This window comes from Ascaphus truei, unplaced genomic scaffold (assembly GCF_040206685.1).
Source record: "Ascaphus truei isolate aAscTru1 unplaced genomic scaffold, aAscTru1.hap1 HAP1_SCAFFOLD_666, whole genome shotgun sequence".
Lineage (NCBI taxonomy): Eukaryota > Metazoa > Chordata > Amphibia > Anura > Ascaphidae > Ascaphus > Ascaphus truei.
This window is the reverse complement of record NW_027456999.1, coordinates 132,101-150,734: the sequence shown is the minus strand read 5'-3', so window position 1 is coordinate 150,734 and position 18,634 is coordinate 132,101. Positions and strand designations below refer to the sequence as shown.

Below are 18,634 nucleotides of genomic sequence, written 5' to 3'. Positions count from 1 at the left end.
AATAAAAATGTTTTTTTTTTTAAAACAATGCAAAAAAGAAAAAAAATGCAAAAATAATGTAACGATATAAAAATGCAAATATATTGATAAAAATAATGCAAAAAATCATGTCATGATATGATATGTCATGATATGTCATGATATGATTTGTCATGATATGTCATGATATGATTTGTCATGATATGTCATGATATGTCATGATATGTCATGATATGTCATGATATGATATATGTTATGATATGATAAATGTCATGATATGATATATGTCATGATATGATAATATTTCATATGTCATGATATTATGATAAATGTCATGATATGATATATGTCATGATATGATAATATTTGATATGTCATGATATTATGTCATGATATGTCATGAAATGTGATTATATGTCATGATATAATATGATTTGTCATGATATGATATGTCATGATATTATATATGTCATGATATGATATGTAATGATATGATATATGTCATGATATGATATGATATTTGATATGTCAAGATATTATGTCATGATATAATATGATTTGTCATGATATGTCATGATATAAAATGATTTGTCATGGTATGTCATGATATGACATATCAAAATATTTAATAAAATAATGCAAAATGAATGACAAATAGAATGAACAAAGAGAAAACCAACGATGAGAATGGGATTTGAACCCATGCGTGCAGAGCACAATGGATTAGCAGTCCATCGCCTTAACCTCTCGGCCACCTCATCTATAGATAAAAATAAAAAAGGATTTTTTTAAAAACAATGCAAAAAAAGAAGATAAAAATAATGCGAAAATTAATGTAACGATAAAAAAATTCAAATATAATTATAAAAAGAATGCAAAAAATCATGTCATGATAGGATATGTCATGATATGTCATGATATGATATATGTCATGATATGATATATGTCATGATATGATATATGTCATGATATGATATATGTCATGATATGATATATTTCATGATATGATATGTCATGATATGATATATGTCATGATATGATATATGTCATGATATGATATATGTCATGATATGATATGATATTTTATATGTCATGATATTATGTTATGATGTAATATGATGTGTCATGATATGTCATGATATAATATGATTTGTCATGATATGTCATGATATGACATATTAAAATATTTAAAAAAATAATGCAAAATGAATGACAAATAGAATGAACAAAGAGAAAACCAACGATGAGAATGGGATTTGAACCAATGCATGCAGAGCACAATGGATTAGCAGTTCATTGCCTTAACCTCTCGGCCACCTCATCTATAGAAAAAAATAAAAAAGGTTTTTTTTAAAAACAATGCAAAAAAGGAAAAAAATGCAAAAATAATGTAACGATATAAAAATGCAAATATAATGATAAAAATAATGCAAAAAATCATGTCATGATATGATATGTCATGATATGTCATGATATGATTTGTCATGATATGTCATGATATGTCATGATATGATATGTCATGATAAGATATATGTTATGATATGATAAATGTCATGATATGATATATGTCATGATATGATAATATTTGATATGTCATGATATTATGTCATGATATGTCATGATATGTGATTATATGTCATGATATAATATGATTTGTCATGATATGTCATGATATGACATATCAAAATATTAAATAAAATAATGCAAAATGAATGACAAATAGAATGAACAAAGAGAAAACCAACGATGAGAATGGGATTTGAACCCATGCGTGCAGAGCACAATGGATTAGCAGTCCATCGCCTTAACCTCTCGGCCACCTCATCTATAGATAAAAATAAAAAAGGATTTTTTTAAAAACAATGCAAAAAAAGAAGATAAAAATAATGCGAAAATTAATGTAACGATAAAAAAATTCAAATATAATTATAAAAAGAATGCAAAAAATCATGTCATGATATGATATGTCATGATATGTCATGATGTGATTTGTACAAATACTGTTTGTCATGATATGATATATGTCATGATATGATATATGTCATGATATGATATATTTCATGATATGATATATGTCATGATATGATATATGTCATGATATGATATGTCATGATATGATATATGTCATGATATGATATGATATTTGATATGTCATGATATTATGTCATGATATGTAACGATATGTGATTATATGTCATGATATAATATGATTTGTCATGATATGTCATGATATGACATATCAAAATATTTAACAAAATAATGCAAAATGAATGACAAATAGAAAAAAATGAAAAAGGATTTTTTTAAAAACAATGCAAAAAAGAAAAAAATGCAAAAATTATGTAACGATCTAAAAATTCAAATATAATGATAAAAATAATGCAAAAAATCATGTCATGATATGTCATGATATGTCATGATATAATTTGTCATGATATGTCATGATATGATATGTCATGATATGATATATGTCATGATATGATATGTCATGATATGATATATGTCATGATATGATATATGTCATGATATGATATATGTCATGATATGATATGATATTTTATATGTCATGATATTATGTTATGATATAATATGATTTGTCATGATATGTCATGATATAATATGATTTGTCATGATATGTCATGATATGACATATTAAAATATTTAAAAAAATAATGCAAAATGAATGACAAATAGAATGAACAAAGGGAAAACCAACGATGAGAATGGGATTTGAACCAATGAATGCACAGCACAATGGATTAGCAGTCCATTGCCTTAACCTCTCGGCCACCTCATCTATAGAAAAAAATAAAAATGTTTTTTTTTTTAAAACAATGCAAAAAAGAAAAAAAATGCAAAAATAATGTAACGATATAAAAATGCAAATATATTGATAAAAATAATGCAAAAAATCATGTCATGATATGATATGTCATGATATGTCATGATATGATTTGTCATGATATGTCATGATATGATTTGTCATGATATGTCATGATATGTCATGATATGTCATGATATGTCATGATATGATATATGTTATGATATGATAAATGTCATGATATGATATATGTCATGATATGATAATATTTCATATGTCATGATATTATGATAAATGTCATGATATGATATATGTCATGATATGATAATATTTGATATGTCATGATATTATGTCATGATATGTCATGAAATGTGATTATATGTCATGATATAATATGATTTGTCATGATATGATATGTCATGATATTATATATGTCATGATATGATATGTAATGATATGATATATGTCATGATATGATATGATATTTGATATGTCATGATATTATGTCATGATATAATATGATTTGTCATGATATGTCATGATATAAAATGATTTGTCATGCTATGTCATGATATAAAATGATTTGTCATGGTATGTCATGATATGACATATCAAAATATTTAATAAAATAATGCAAAATGAATGACAAATAGAATGAACAAAGAGAAAACCAACGATGAGAATGGGATTTGAACCCATGCGTGCAGAGCACAATGGATTAGCAGTCCATCGCCTTAACCTCTCGGCCACCTCATCTATAGAAAAAAATAAAAAAGGATTTTTTTTAAAAACAATGCAAAAAAAGAAGATAAAAATAATGCGAAAATTAATGTAACGATAAAAAAATTCAAATATAATTATAAAAAGAATGCAAAAAATCATGTCATGATATGATATGTCATGATATGTCATGATATGATTTGTACAAATACTGTATGTCATGATATGATATATGTCATGATATGATATATGTCATGATATGATATATGTCATGATATGATATGTCATGATATGATTTGTCATGATATGATTTGTCATGATATGATTTGTTATGATATGTCATGAAATGAAATATGGCATGATATGATATATGTCATGGTATAATATGTCATGATATGAAATGTCATGATATTATATATGTGATGATATGATAAAAGTCATGATATGATATATGTCATGATATGATATATGTCATGATATGATAATATTTGATATGTCATGATATTATGTCATGATATGTCACGATATGTGATTATATGTCATGATATAATATGATTTGTCATGATATGTTATGATATGACATATAAAAATATTTAACAAAATAATGCAAAATGAATGACAAATAGAATGAACAAAGCGAATACCAACGATGAGAATGGGATATGAACCCATGCATGCAGAGCACAATGGATTAGCAGTCCATCGCCTTAACCTATCGGCCACCACATCTATAGAAAAAAAAATAAAAAAGGATTTTTTTAAAAACAATGCAAAAAAGGAAAAAAATGCAAAAATAATGTAACGATATATAAAAATGCAAATATAATGATAAAAATAATGCAAAAAATCATGTCATGATATGATATGTCATGATATGTCATGATATGATTTGTCATGATATGTCATGATATGTCATGATATGATATGTCATGATAAGATATATGTTATGATATGATAAATGTCATGATATGATATATGTCATGATATGATAATATTTGATATGTCATGATATTATGTCATGATATGTCATGATATGTGATTATATGTCATGATATAATATGATTTGTCATGATATGTCATGATATGACATATCAAAATATTAAATAAAATAATGCAAAATGAATGACAAATAGAATGAACAAAGAGAAAACCAACGATGAGAATGGGATTTGAACCCATGCGTGCAGAGCACAATGGATTAGCAGTCCATCGCCTTAACCTCTCGGCCACCTCATCTATAGATAAAAATAAAAAAGGATTTTTTTAAAAACAATGCAAAAAAAGAAGATAAAAATAATGCGAAAATTAATGTAACGATAAAAAAATTCAAATATAATTATAAAAAGAATGCAAAAAATCATGTCATGATATGATATGTCATGATATGTCATGATGTGATTTGTACAAATACTGTTTGTCATGATATGATATATGTCATGATATGATATATGTCATGATATGATATATTTCATGATATGATATATGTCATGATATGATATATGTCATGATATGATATGTCATGATATGATATATGTCATGATATGATATGATATTTGATATGTCATGATATTATGTCATGATATGTAACGATATGTGATTATATGTCATGATATAATATGATTTGTCATGATATGTCATGATATGACATATCAAAATATTTAACAAAATAATGCAAAATGAATGACAAATAGAAAAAAATGAAAAAGTATTTTTTTAAAAACAATGCAAAAAAGAAAAAAATGCAAAAATTATGTAACGATCTAAAAATTCAAATATAATGATAAAAATAATGCAAAAAATCATGTCATGATATGTCATGATATGTCATGATATAATTTGTCATGATATGTCATGATATGATATGTCATGATATGATATATGTCATGATATGATATGTCATGATATGATATATGTCATGATATGATATATGTCATGATATGATATGATATTTTATATGTCATGATATTATGTTATGATATAATATGATTTGTCATGATATGTCATGATATAATATGATTTGTCATGATATGTCATGATATGACATATTAAAATATTTAAAAAAATAATGCAAAATGAATGACAAATAGAATGAACAAAGGGAAAACCAACGATGAGAATGGGATTTGAACCAATGCATGCACAGCACAATGGATTAGCAGTCCATTGCCTTAACCTCTCGGCCACCTCATCTATAGAAAAAAATTAAAATGTTTTTTTTTTTAAACAATGCAAAAAAGAAAAAAAATGCAAAAATAATGTAACGATATAAAAATGCAAATATAATGATAAAAATAATGCAAGAAATCATGTCATGATATGATATGTCATGATATGTCATGATATGATTTGTCATGATATGTCATGATATGATTTGTCATGATATGTCATGATATGTCATGATATGTCATGATATGATATATGTTATGATATGATAAATGTCATGATATGATATATGTCATGATATGATAATATTTCATATGTCATGATATTATGATAAATGTCATGATATGATATATGTCATGATATGATAATATTTCATATGTCATGATATTATGATAAATGTCATGATATGATATATGTCATGATATGATAATATTTGATATGTCATGATGTTATGTCATGATATGTCATGAAATGTGATTATATGTCATGATATAATATGATTTGTCATGATATGTCATGATATGACATATGAAAATATTTAATAAAATAATGCAAAATGAATGACAAATAGAATGAACAAAGAGAAAACCAACGATGAGAATGGGATTTGAACCCATGCGTGCAGAGCACAATGGATTAGCAGTCCATTGCCTTAACCTCTCGGCCACCTCATCTACAGATAAAAATAAAAAAGGATTTTTTTAAAAACAATGCAAAAAAAGAAGATAAAAATAATGCGAAAATTAATGTAACGATAAAAAAATTCAAATATAATTATAAAAAGAATGCAAAAAATCATGTCATGATAGGATATGTCATGATATGTCATGATATGATATATGTCATGATATGATATATGTCATGATATGATATATGTCATGATATGATATATGTCATGATATGATATATGTCATGATATGATATATTTCATGATATGATATATGTCATGATATGATATGTCATGATATGATATATGTCATGATATGATATGATATTTGATATGTCATGATATTATGTCATGATATGTAACGATATGTGATTATATGTCATGATATAATATGAATTGTCATGATATGTCATGATATGACATATCAAAATATTTAACAAAATAATGCAAAATGAATGACAAATAGAAAAAAATAAAAAAGGATTTTTTTAAAAAACAATGCAAAAAAGAAAAAAATGCAAAAATAATGTAACGATCTAAAAATTCAAATATAATGATAAAAATAATGCAAAAAATTATGTCATGATATGATATGTCATGATATGTCATGATATAATATGTCATGATATGTCATGATATGATATGTCATGATATTATATATGTCATGATATGATATGTAATGATATGATATATGTCATGATATGATATGATATTTGATATGTCATGATATTATGTCATGATATAATATGATTTGTCATGATATGTCATGATATAAAATGATTTGTCATGCTATGTCATGATATAAAATGATTTGTCATGGTATGTCATGATATGACATATCAAAATATTTAATAAAATAATGCAAAATGAATGACAATTAGAATGAACAAAGAGAAAACCAACGATGAGAATGGGATTTGAACCCATGCGTGCAGAGCACAATGGATTAGCAGTCCATCGCCTTAACCTCTCGGCCACCTCATCTATAGATAAAAATAAAAAAGGATTTTTTTAAAAACAATGCAAAAAAAGAAGATAAAAATAATGCGAAAATTAATGTAACGATAAAAAAATTCAAATATAATTATAAAAAGAATGCAAAAAATCATGTCATGATAGGATATGTCATGATATGTCATGATATGATATATGTCATGATATGATATATGTCATGATATGATATATGTCATGATATGATATATGTCATGATATGATATATTTCATGATATGATATGTCATGATATGATATATGTCATGATATGATATATGTCATGATATGATATATGTCATGATATGATATGATATTTTATATGTCATGATATTATGTTATGATGTAATATGATTTGTCATGATATGTCATGATATAATATGATTTGTCATGATATGTCATGATATGACATATTAAAATATTTAAAAAAATAATGCAAAATGAATGACAAATAGAATGAACAAAGAGAAAACCAACGATGAGAATGGGATTTGAACCAATGCATGCAGAGCACAATGGATTAGCAGTTCATTGCCTTAACCTCTCGGCCACCTCATCTATAGAAAAAAATAAAAAAGGTTTTTTTTAAAAACAATGCAAAAAAGGAAAAAAATGCAAAAATAATGTAACGATATAAAAATGCAAATATAATGATAAAAATAATGCAAAAAATCATGTCATGATATGATATGTCATGATATGTCATGATATGATTTGTCATGATATGTCATGATATGTCATGATATGATATGTCATGATAAGATATATGTTATGATATGATAAATGTCATGATATGATATATGTCATGATATGATAATATTTGATATGTCATGATATTATGTCATGATATGTCATGATATGTGATTATATGTCATGATATAATATGATTTGTCATGATATGTCATGATATGACATATCAAAATATTAAATAAAATAATGCAAAATGAATGACAAATAGAATGAACAAAGAGAAAACCAACGATGAGAATGGGATTTGAACCCATGCGTGCAGAGCACAATGGATTAGCAGTCCATCGCCTTAACCTCTCGGCCACCTCATCTATAGATAAAAATAAAAAAGGATTTTTTTAAAAACAATGCAAAAAAAGAAGATAAAAATAATGCGAAAATTAATGTAACGATAAAAAAATTCAAATATAATTATAAAAAGAATGCAAAAAATCATGTCATGATATGATATGTCATGATATGTCATGATGTGATTTGTACAAATACTGTTTGTCATGATATGATATATGTCATGATATGATATATGTCATGATATGATATATTTCATGATATGATATATGTCATGATATGATATATGTCATGATATGATATGTCATGATATGATATATGTCATGATATGATATGATATTTGATATGTCATGATATTATGTCATGATATGTAACGATATGTGATTATATGTCATGATATAATATGATTTGTCATGATATGTCATGATATGACATATCAAAATATTTAACAAAATAATGCAAAATGAATGACAAATAGAAAAAAATGAAAAAGGATTTTTTTAAAAACAATGCAAAAAAGAAAAAAATGCAAAAATTATGTAACGATCTAAAAATTCAAATATAATGATAAAAATAATGCAAAAAATCATGTCATGATATGTCATGATATGTCATGATATAATTTGTCATGATATGTCATGATATGATATGTCATGATATGATATATGTCATGATATGATATGTCATGATATGATATATGTCATGATATGATATATGTCATGATATGATATATGTCATGATATGATATGATATTTTATATGTCATGATATTATGTTATGATATAATATGATTTGTCATGATATATCAGGATATAATATGATTTGTCATGATATGTCATGATATGACATATTAAAATATTTAAAAAAATAATGCAAAATGAATGACAAATAGAATGAACAAAGGGAAAACCAACGATGAGAATGGGATTTGAACCAATGCATGCACAGCACAATGGATTAGCAGTCCATTGCCTTAACCTCTCGGCCACCTCATCTATAGAAAAAAATTAAAATGTTTTTTTTTTTAAACAATGCAAAAAAGAAAAAAAATGCAAAAATAATGTAACGATATAAAAATGCAAATATAATGATAAAAATAATGCAAGAAATCATGTCATGATATGATATGTCATGATATGTCATGATATGATTTGTCATGATATGTCATGATATGATTTGTCATGATATGTCATGATATGTCATGATATGTCATGATATGATATATGTTATGATATGATAAATGTCATGATATGATATATGTCATGATATGATAATATTTCATATGTCATGATATTATGATAAATGTCATGATATGATATATGTCATGATATGATAATATTTCATATGTCATGATATTATGATAAATGTCATGATATGATATATGTCATGATATGATAATATTTGATATGTCATGATGTTATGTCATGATATGTCATGAAATGTGATTATATGTCATGATATAATATGATTTGTCATGATATGTCATGATATGACATATGAAAATATTTAATAAAATAATGCAAAATGAATGACAAATAGAATGAACAAAGAGAAAACCAACGATGAGAATGGGATTTGAACCCATGCGTGCAGAGCACAATGGATTAGCAGTCCATCGCCTTAACCTCTCGGCCACCTCATCTATAGATAAAAATAAAAAAGGATTTTTTTAAAAACAATGCAAAAAAAGAAGATAAAAATAATGCGAAAATTAATGTAACGATAAAAAAATTCAAATATAATTATAAAAAGAATGCAAAAAATCATGTCATGATAGGATATGTCATGATATGTCATGATATGATATATGTCATGATATGATATATGTCATGATATGATATATGTCATGATATGATATATGTCATGATATGATATATGTCATGATATGATATATTTCATGATATGATATATGTCATGATATGATATGTCATGATATGATATATGTCATGATATGATATGATATTTGATATGTCATGATATTATGTCATGATATGTAACGATATGTGATTATATGTCATGATATAATATGAATTGTCATGATATGTCATGATATGACATATCAAAATATTTAACAAAATAATGCAAAATGAATGACAAATAGAAAAAAATAAAAAAGGATTTTTTTAAAAAACAATGCAAAAAAGAAAAAAATGCAAAAATAATGTAACGATCTAAAAATTCAAATATAATGATAAAAATAATGCAAAAAATTATGTCATGATATGATATGTCATGATATGTCATGATATAATATGTCATGATATGTCATGATATGATATGTCATGATATTATATATGTCATGATATGATATGTAATGATATGATATATGTCATGATATGATATGATATTTGATATGTCATGATATTATGTCATGATATAATATGATTTGTCATGATATGTCATGATATAAAATGATTTGTCATGCTATGTCATGATATAAAATGATTTGTCATGGTATGTCATGATATGACATATCAAAATATTTAATAAAATAATGCAAAATGAATGACAATTAGAATGAACAAAGAGAAAACCAACGATGAGAATGGGATTTGAACCCATGCGTGCAGAGCACAATGGATTAGCAGTCCATCGCCTTAACCTCTCGGCCACCTCATCTATAGATAAAAATAAAAAAGGATTTTTTTAAAAACAATGCAAAAAAAGAAGATAAAAATAATGCGAAAATTAATGTAACGATAAAAAAATTCAAATATAATTATAAAAAGAATGCAAAAAATCATGTCATGATAGGATATGTCATGATATGTCATGATATGATATATGTCATGATATGATATATGTCATGATATGATATATGTCATGATATGATATATGTCATGATATGATATATTTCATGATATGATATGTCATGATATGATATATGTCATGATATGATATATGTCATGATATGATATATGTCATGATATGATATGATATTTTATATGTCATGATATTATGTTATGATGTAATATGATTTGTCATGATATGTCATGATATAATATGATTTGTCATGATATGTCATGATATGACATATTAAAATATTTAAAAAAATAATGCAAAATGAATGACAAATAGAATGAACAAAGAGAAAACCAACGATGAGAATGGGATTTGAACCAATGCATGCAGAGCACAATGGATTAGCAGTTCATTGCCTTAACCTCTCGGCCACCTCATCTATAGAAAAAAATAAAAAAGGTTTTTTTTAAAAACAATGCAAAAAAGGAAAAAAATGCAAAAATAATGTAACGATATAAAAATGCAAATATAATGATAAAAATAATGCAAAAAATCATGTCATGATATGATATGTCATGATATGTCATGATATGATTTGTCATGATATGTCATGATATGTCATGATATGATATGTCATGATAAGATATATGTTATGATATGATAAATGTCATGATATGATATATGTCATGATATGATAATATTTGATATGTCATGATATTATGTCATGATATGTCATGATATGTGATTATATGTCATGATATAATATGATTTGTCATGATATGTCATGATATGACATATCAAAATATTAAATAAAATAATGCAAAATGAATGACAAATAGAATGAACAAAGAGAAAACCAACGATGAGAATGGGATTTGAACCCATGCGTGCAGAGCACAATGGATTAGCAGTCCATCGCCTTAACCTCTCGGCCACCTCATCTATAGATAAAAATAAAAAAGGATTTTTTTAAAAACAATGCAAAAAAAGAAGATAAAAATAATGCGAAAATTAATGTAACGATAAAAAAATTCAAATATAATTATAAAAAGAATGCAAAAAATCATGTCATGATATGATATGTCATGATATGTCATGATGTGATTTGTACAAATACTGTTTGTCATGATATGATATATGTCATGATATGATATATGTCATGATATGATATATTTCATGATATGATATATGTCATGATATGATATATGTCATGATATGATATGTCATGATATGATATATGTCATGATATGATATGATATTTGATATGTCATGATATTATGTCATGATATGTAACGATATGTGATTATATGTCATGATATAATATGATTTGTCATGATATGTCATGATATGACATATCAAAATATTTAACAAAATAATGCAAAATGAATGACAAATAGAAAAAAATGAAAAAGGATTTTTTTAAAAACAATGCAAAAAAGAAAAAAATGCAAAAATTATGTAACGATCTAAAAATTCAAATATAATGATAAAAATAATGCAAAAAATCATGTCATGATATGTCATGATATGTCATGATATAATTTGTCATGATATGTCATGATATGATATGTCATGATATGATATATGTCATGATATGATATGTCATGATATGATATATGTCATGATATGATATATGTCATGATATGATATATGTCATGATATGATATGATATTTTATATGTCATGATATTATGTTATGATATAATATGATTTGTCATGATATGTCATGATATAATATGATTTGTCATGATATGTCATGATATGACATATTAAAATATTTAAAAAAATAATGCAAAATGAATGACAAATAGAATGAACAAAGGGAAAACCAACGATGAGAATGGGATTTGAACCAATGAATGCACAGCACAATGGATTAGCAGTCCATTGCCTTAACCTCTCGGCCACCTCATCTATAGAAAAAAATAAAAATGTTTTTTTTTTAAAACAATGCAAAAAAGAAAAAAAATGCAAAAATAATGTAACGATATAAAAATGCAAATATATTGATAAAAATAATGCAAAAAATCATGTCATGATATGATATGTCATGATATGTCATGATATGATTTGTCATGATATGTCATGATATGATTTGTCATGATATGTCATGATATGTCATGATATGTCATGATATGTCATGATATGATATATGTTATGATATGATAAATGTCATGATATGATATATGTCATGATATGATAATATTTCATATGTCATGATATTATGATAAATGTCATGATATGATATATGTCATGATATGATAATATTTGATATGTCATGATATTATGTCATGATATGTCATGAAATGTGATTATATGTCATGATATAATATGATTTGTCATGATATGATATGTCATGATATTATATATGTCATGATATGATATGTAATGATATGATATATGTCATGATATGATATGATATTTGATATGTCATGATATTATGTCATGATATAATATGATTTGTCATGATATGTCATGATATAAAATGATTTGTCATGCTATGTCATGATATAAAATGATTTGTCATGGTATGTCATGATATGACATATCAAAATATTTAATAAAATAATGCAAAATGAATGACAAATAGAATGAACAAAGAGAAAACCAACGATGAGAATGGGATTTGAACCCATGCGTGCAGAGCACAATGGATTAGCAGTCCATCGCCTTAACCTCTCGGCCACCTCATCTATAGAAAAAAATAAAAAAGGATTTTTTTTAAAAACAATGCAAAAAAAGAAGATAAAAATAATGCGAAAATTAATGTAACGATAAAAAAATTCAAATATAATTATAAAAAGAATGCAAAAAATCATGTCATGATATGATATGTCATGATATGTCATGATATGATTTGTACAAATACTGTATGTCATGATATGATATATGTCATGATATGATATATGTCATGATATGATATATGTCATGATATGATATGTCATGATATGATTTGTCATGATATGATTTGTCATGATATGATTTGTTATGATATGTCATGAAATGAAATATGGCATGATATGATATATGTCATGGTATAATATGTCATGATATGAAATGTCATGATATTATATATGTGATGATATGATAAAAGTCATGATATGATATATGTCATGATATGATATATGTCATGATATGATAATATTTGATATGTCATGATATTATGTCATGATATGTCACGATATGTGATTATATGTCATGATATAATATGATTTGTCATGATATGTTATGATATGACATATAAAAATATTTAACAAAATAATGCAAAATGAATGACAAATAGAATGAACAAAGCGAATACCAACGATGAGAATGGGATATGAACCCATGCATGCAGAGCACAATGGATTAGCAGTCCATCGCCTTAACCTATCGGCCACCACATCTATAGAAAAAAAAATAAAAAAGGATTTTTTTAAAAACAATGCAAAAAAGAAAAAAAATGCGAAAATTATGTAACGATATAAAAATGCAAATATAATTATAAAAATAATGCAAAAAATCATGTCATGATATGATATGTCATGATATGTCATGATATAATTTGTCATGATATGTCATGATATGATATGTCATGATATGATATATGTCATGAGATGATATGTCATGATATGATATATGTCATGATATGATATATGTCATGATATGATATGATATTTGATATGTCAAGATATTATGTCATGATATAATATGATTAGTCATGATATGTCATGATATAAAATGATTTGTCATGGTATGTCATGATATGACATATCAAAATATTTAATAAAATAATGCAAAATGAATGACAAATAGAATGAACAAAGAGAAAACCAACGATGAGAATGGGATTTGAACCCATGCGTGCAGAGCACAAAGGATTAGCAGTCCATCGCCTTAACCTCTCTGCCACCTCATCTATAGAAAAAAATAAAAAAGGATTTTTTTAAAAACAATGCAAAAAAAGAAGATAAAAATAATGCAAAAATTAATGTAACGATAAAAAAATTCAAATATAATTATAAAAAGAATGCAAAAAATCATGTCATGATATGATATGATTTGTACAAATACTGTATGTCATGATATGATATATGTCATGATATGATATATGTCATGATATGATATATGTCATTGTTTGATATGTCATGATATGATATATGTCATGAAGTGATATATGTCATGATATGATATATGTCATGATATAATATGTCATGATATGAAATGTCATGATATTATATATGTGATGATATGATAAAAGTCATGATATGATATATGTCATGATATGATAATATTTGATATGTCATGATATTATGTCATGATATGTCACGATATGTGATTATATGTCATGATATAATATGATTTGTCATGATATGTCATGATATGACATATAAAAATATTTAACAAAATAATGCAAAATGAATGACAAATAGAATGAACAAAGCGAATACCAACGATGAGAATGGGATATGAACCCATGCATGCAGAGCACAATGGATTAGCAGTCCATCGCCTTAACCTCTTGGCCACCTCATCTATAGAAAAGAATAAAAAAGTTTTTTTTTAAAAACAATGCAAAAAAGAAAAAAAATGCGAAAATTATGTAACGATATAAAAATGCAAATATAATTATAAAAATAATGCAAAAAATCATGTCATGATATGATATGTCATAATATGTCATGATATAATTTGTCATGATATGTCATGATATGTCATGATATGATATATGTCATGATATGATATGTCATGATATGATATATGTCATGATATGATATGATATTTGATATGTCATGATATTATGTAATGATATAATATGATTTGTCATGATATGACATGATATAATATGATTTGTCATGATATGTCATGATATGTCATGATATGATTTGTACAAATACTGTTTGTCATGATATGATATATGTCATGATATGATATATGTCATGATATGATATATGTCATGATATGATATGTCATGATATGATATATGTCATGATATGATATGTCATGATATGATATATGTCATGATATGATATGTCATGATATGATATATGTCATGATATGATATGATATTTTATATGTCATGATATTATGTTATGATATAATATGATTTGTCATGATATGTCATGATATAATATGATTTGTCATGATATGTCATGATATGACATATTAAAATATTTAAAAAATAATGCAAAATGAATGACAAATAGAATGAACAAAGAGAAAACCAACGATGAGAATGGGATTTGAACCAATGCATGCAGAGCACAATGGATTAGCAGTCCATCGCCTTAACCTCTCGGCCACCTCATCTATAGATAACAATAAAAAATGATTTTTTTTAAAAACAATGCAAAAAAAGAAGATAAAAATAATGCGAAAATTAATGTAACGATAAAAAAATTCAAATATAATTATAAAAAGAATGCAAAAAATCATGATATGATATGTCATGATATGTCATGATATGATTTGTACAAAAACTGTATGTCATGATATGATATATCATTGCTCCTGAGGAAGTTGTCTAGTACGACGAAACGCGTAGAGCCACTTTCATTGCTGTAGCTGCTCTTTCTACTGAAGGCTTCAGAGTTGCTGAGTTCCCCCACCGTTTGCCTCCAAGACCGGATGCCGTCACCCCAACAGCGGATGTGACGTCAGATGCCATCTCCCACCCGGTCTGTTGTGAGTCTAAGGAGAAGATCCCCGGTGAGCTGCTCCACACTGAACCAGCACTCCATTTGCCTCAAGTAAAGCCTTATGTGAACTATGATTATGTACACAATGTGAGTACAATTCCTAAAATTTGTTGTTTGTTTATATAAATTTTATGCACGATCGACACTATGGTCTGCCTTTCTTTTGCATGTCTCTGATCCACTCACATCTACTGACGTCTGAGCTGAGGTGCTGATTTCTTATGCTGTAAACCTGGGCTGTTGTTCCTGAAGATCCTGACACCTTTCTACCTGCTGTGTAGATCAATGCTTTTTACCTTTTGACCTGCTGTAAGTAGGCATTGCTATAGAGCCAAGACATACATGTTTTATCCAGATTGAAAAGAACTTATTACACTATTGTATGCATTTATTTTTTATTTTTCATGGTGTATCCCTGCTATCTTCGCTCCCTTCCCATCCCGGACATGTTATGATATATGTCATGATATGATATATGTCATGATATGATATATGTCATGATATGATATATGTCATGATATGATATATGTCATGATATGATATATGTCATGATATGTTATGTCATGATATGATATATGTCATGATATGATATATGTCATGATATGATATATTTCATGATATGATATATGTCATGATATGATATGTCATGATATGATATATGTCATGATATGATATGATATTTGATATGTCATGATATTATGTCATGATATGTAACGATATGTGATTATATGTCATGATATAATATGATTTGTCATGATATGTCATGATATGTTTTGACATATCAAAATATTTAACAAAATAATGCAAAATGAATGACAAATAGAAAAAAATAAAAAACGATTTTTTTAAAACAATGCAAAAAAGAAAAAAATGCAAAAATAATGTAACGATCTAAAAATTCAAATATAATGATAAAAATAATGCAAAAAATCATGTCATGATATGATATGTTATGATATGTCATGATATGATATGTCATGATATGTCATGATATGATATGTCATGATATTATATATGTCATGATATGATATGTAATGATATGATATATGTCATGATATGATATGATATTTGATATGTCAAGATATTATGTCATGATATAATATTATTTGTCATGATATGTCATGATATAAAATGATTTGTCATGATATGTCATGATATAAAATGATTTGTCATGGTATGTCATGATATGACATATCAAAATATTTAATAAAATAATGCAAAATGAATGACAAATAGAATGAACAAAGAGAAAACCAACAATGAGAATGGGATTTGAACCCATGCACGCAGAACACAATGGATTAGCAGTCCATCACCTTAACCTCTCGGCCAACTCAACTATAGAAAAAAACAAAAAAGGATTTTTTTTAAAAACAATGCAAAAAAGAATAAAATGCAAAAATAATGTAACGATATAAAAATGCAAATATAATTATAAAAATAATGCAAAAAATCATGTCATGATATGATATGTCATGATATGTCATGATATAATTTGTCAAAATATGTCATGATATGATATGTCATGATATGATATATGTCATGATATGATATGTCATGATATGATATATGTCATGATATGATATATGTCATGATATGATATGATATTTTATATGTCATGATACTGCACCGACACACTTTATTCTAGCAAATACCCAGTATGTACCTGGCAGATACCTGGAATGCGCCGCTTCTCACCTCTGACAAGCCCCGTTGCGTTTGCCTTCACAGCCTGGGTTCATGCCTGGCTGACGGGCGGCTGATCTGTTAAATGATAATGATTAGGATTTAATAGGCTGCAATGCTTCGCGTGTCTACCAGATGGCATAAATTCATGAAT

The 18,634-nt window shown here is 25.9% G+C and overlaps 10 non-coding genes across 10 annotated transcripts; all 10 read right to left on the bottom strand.

Annotated features, from left to right (window-relative positions):
* Positions 1–658: 658 nt before the first annotated feature.
* TRNAS-GCU (transfer RNA serine (anticodon GCU)) lies at positions 659–740 on the bottom strand. Its single transcript has one exon. It is a non-coding gene; the product is annotated as a tRNA-Ser (tRNA).
* A 983-nt stretch (positions 741–1,723) lies between these two features.
* TRNAS-GCU (transfer RNA serine (anticodon GCU)) lies at positions 1,724–1,805 on the bottom strand. The gene has a single exon. It is a non-coding gene; the product is annotated as a tRNA-Ser (tRNA).
* A 1,669-nt stretch (positions 1,806–3,474) lies between these two features.
* On the bottom strand, positions 3,475–3,556 carry TRNAS-GCU (transfer RNA serine (anticodon GCU)). The gene has a single exon. It is a non-coding gene; the product is annotated as a tRNA-Ser (tRNA).
* Positions 3,557–4,674: 1,118 nt separating this feature from the next.
* On the bottom strand, positions 4,675–4,756 carry TRNAS-GCU (transfer RNA serine (anticodon GCU)). The gene has a single exon. It is a non-coding gene; the product is annotated as a tRNA-Ser (tRNA).
* Positions 4,757–7,252: 2,496 nt separating this feature from the next.
* Positions 7,253–7,334, bottom strand: TRNAS-GCU (transfer RNA serine (anticodon GCU)). The gene has a single exon. It is a non-coding gene; the product is annotated as a tRNA-Ser (tRNA).
* A 983-nt stretch (positions 7,335–8,317) lies between these two features.
* Positions 8,318–8,399, bottom strand: TRNAS-GCU (transfer RNA serine (anticodon GCU)). The gene has a single exon. It is a non-coding gene; the product is annotated as a tRNA-Ser (tRNA).
* A 1,536-nt stretch (positions 8,400–9,935) lies between these two features.
* TRNAS-GCU (transfer RNA serine (anticodon GCU)) lies at positions 9,936–10,017 on the bottom strand. Its single transcript has one exon. It is a non-coding gene; the product is annotated as a tRNA-Ser (tRNA).
* Positions 10,018–10,912: 895 nt separating this feature from the next.
* On the bottom strand, positions 10,913–10,994 carry TRNAS-GCU (transfer RNA serine (anticodon GCU)). The gene has a single exon. It is a non-coding gene; the product is annotated as a tRNA-Ser (tRNA).
* Positions 10,995–11,977: 983 nt separating this feature from the next.
* Positions 11,978–12,059, bottom strand: TRNAS-GCU (transfer RNA serine (anticodon GCU)). Its single transcript has one exon. It is a non-coding gene; the product is annotated as a tRNA-Ser (tRNA).
* A 1,668-nt stretch (positions 12,060–13,727) lies between these two features.
* Positions 13,728–13,809, bottom strand: TRNAS-GCU (transfer RNA serine (anticodon GCU)). The gene has a single exon. It is a non-coding gene; the product is annotated as a tRNA-Ser (tRNA).
* Positions 13,810–18,634: the final 4,825 nt, after the last annotated feature.